This window comes from Magnolia sinica, chromosome 6 (assembly GCF_029962835.1).
Source record: "Magnolia sinica isolate HGM2019 chromosome 6, MsV1, whole genome shotgun sequence".
NCBI lineage: Eukaryota > Viridiplantae > Streptophyta > Magnoliopsida > Magnoliales > Magnoliaceae > Magnolia > Magnolia sinica.
In genome coordinates, this window is record NC_080578.1 from 89,001,014 (window position 1) to 89,003,782 (window position 2,769).

A 2,769-nucleotide genomic window follows, 5' to 3' on the forward strand; every position below is an offset into this window, starting at 1 on the left:
TATACGTGAAAATTACAAGTCATAATTAATTCCTTTTATTAACTTATTTATAATCCACATTTGCAGTTAAGTCAATTTTTGATCATGTCCTCCTCAAACCGGAGTGTAACAGAAGCACACAACATACTTCATCAACTGTTACAGATGGACGTTTCGGTCCTATCTTCTTCTGTTAGGGCCATAGAGATACCCAATCTGTTCAATGAGTGTAGAGCGGAATATATCGACGACGACTCAGATGAAAGATTATACCATCTTAAAGAAATTATAGGGCTGATGGAGATATATAACCGCGGGAAACGAGATATGGAAGATGCGACTCTGTTACTTGCACATCTGAATGGAGTCCCGAGAGACCAGATTTCTCCTATTATGATTGGATGTTGGCTGTAAATATATCGAGTGCTTCACACAACATGACATATGCTTCTGAAGCATACGATAACTTCCGTAGGGATTACTTTAGATAGTTTACCTTAAAGTTGTTTCGTATTACAACGAAATATGTGTATTTAATATAGAATGACAATGTGTAATGGAATTTTCAAGGGTTATAGATTAAAGTTTACAGTTTTATTATATTCTGCTTGCATTATAGTGTAATGGTCTAATCATATTTTAATAATCTCTCTAAGCATAAACACAAATGCATTGTACCGTCAACACTACTTATATAATGTTTTAGTATATTCCACTTGTATTAACATTATTTAAATTTATAAGTTCGTAGCTCGCACATATTCAGTGATGGCACCAAGTGGGAGAGCACGTCGTTCGTGCACTGGATCTACCCCTTCTACCCATGATGCGACGGAGATAGCATCGCCATCACCTGTTGCATTACAGGCGTCTGATCCCTCAGTCGCGCATACACCAAGCACTGCATGTAAGTCTAGACATATATTTCTTTTAATGATTTCTGTTTATGTTTAGACTTAAATATTTCTTTTGCAACAGCGTCATCGACTAGCCGATGAGGACGTGGACCCACACGTGGGTTACTTTTACAGCGACTTACACGTGAGGGTAGGATAACGGTAGAGTTCTTACAGGATTGTATTAGATCTGTTGGGAACAATGTCAGGTTGTTTATGTCGAAGGTCGGTGTCTTATGCCGATCTTTAATCCCCTCACCACCCCCCGTTGGGTAGACATGACAGATGATGTGCGACAGCTCATCCGTCAGCGCCTTCAGGTAAATTTTAGTAAATTAAAATTTATTTTATAAAAGTTTATTTATGGTTAAGTTATTTTCTTAATAAGTTTATTGCCTTAATCTATTATTTACGAAACTGCAGGATAAATTTGACTTGGATTTAAGTGTTCCGTACATCTCCCATGCCATCGACGACATGATCAAGGAGCAGTTCAAGGATTACCGCGGTAAGTTACACCAGCTGTAGAAGCAGTGCGTGAGCCACGAGGAGGCCGCACTGTCTGCACCGTCGCACGTGACTGATGAGGACTGACGGATACTCTGTGATAGGTTTTCGTCTGATTCTTTTCAGGTAATATTTACATACTTACGATATCTTAACATAATAATTAAATTCATAATTAATAACAATGTATTATGAATAATGTATTCAGAAGAGGAGTAAAATAAATTCTGACAACAGGGAAAAGTTAGAAGCGAACCACGTAGCTGGTTCAAAGTCATTTGTACAACTTCGTCACGACATGGTAAGAAATTACTGGTAATTATTACGTTTATATATTCTTTCCATGCATTTATATTAACGTTTTTGTCCTTTCGATTGCGCAGCGAGATTCCGTCACTGACTAGGAGCCCGGACCAGTAGACTTCTACAGAGGGACTCACTGTTGGCAGGTGACGGGATCTTGAGTACATCCTAGTGCTAGCGAGATTTGAGTAAAAATCCTTACATTATAAAATTTAATTGCATTAAATTATAATAATGTCATTTATTATGAAAATTTATATGTTTTCATTAGAGGAAGACATGGACACTTTACGCAGTCAGCCCACTCCCGATGGTATTTAGCGGAGTGAGCCAGAGATCTTAAGTGAGGTGCTTGACACCCGTTCTGGATATGTGCATGGGCTTGGCCATGGTGCCAAGCTCACGACACCCGCTAGAGCTGCCTCCACCCGATCCATCATCGTTGGTGATAGCACCGTACGCCGAGCTGATATCGCAGAGAGAGAGGTTCAACAGCTACGAGTCATCGTCCATGACATCAGAGAGCAGCTGGAGAGGCAGAGGGAGGAGCAGGAGAGGAGGATAGAGGAGCTTGAGAGGCAGAGGGAGGAGCAGGAGAGGAGGATGGAGGAGCTGGCGAGGGAGAGGGAGGAGTAGGAGAGGATGAGGATCGAGGAGCAGGCGAGGCAGAGGGAGGAGCAGGAGAGGAGGATGAAAGAGATGCGGGTGGAGCATGAGCAACGAATGATGGAGATGTTTCAGACTCTCGTTGCACGCTTACCCACTGATGCCCCACCGCCTTCGCCTTCATCTTTGTGATTTTTTATACTTTATTTATGATGTTTAAACTTATATGTATTTATGCGTGAATGAATGTGATGTGGATAAGGTTATTTGTGTTTAGATGAATGTAGTTTATGTTTGGATGGATTTACTAGTTTGGGTTTAGATGGATGTGAATGTGAATTTGATATATAACAGGTGTATATCAGGATGAATATGACGAAATATATTGTAACAGGTGTACATCAGGAATTTTGTTATGGAATATATATTTTTTTTTTTAAAAAAGAGACTTTTACCTACGAAAGTTTTCGTAGGTAAA

The 2,769-nt window shown here is 40.0% G+C and overlaps 1 long non-coding RNA gene across 1 annotated transcript; it reads left to right on the plus strand.

Moving 5' to 3' along the window:
* Positions 1 to 1,137: 1,137 nt before the first annotated feature.
* Positions 1,138 to 1,875, plus strand: LOC131250119 (uncharacterized). Its single transcript, XR_009173075.1, has 3 exons — positions 1,138 to 1,508; positions 1,591 to 1,683; positions 1,766 to 1,875. It is a non-coding gene; the product is annotated as an uncharacterized LOC131250119 (long non-coding RNA).
* The last annotated feature ends 894 nt before the right edge of the window (positions 1,876 to 2,769 follow it).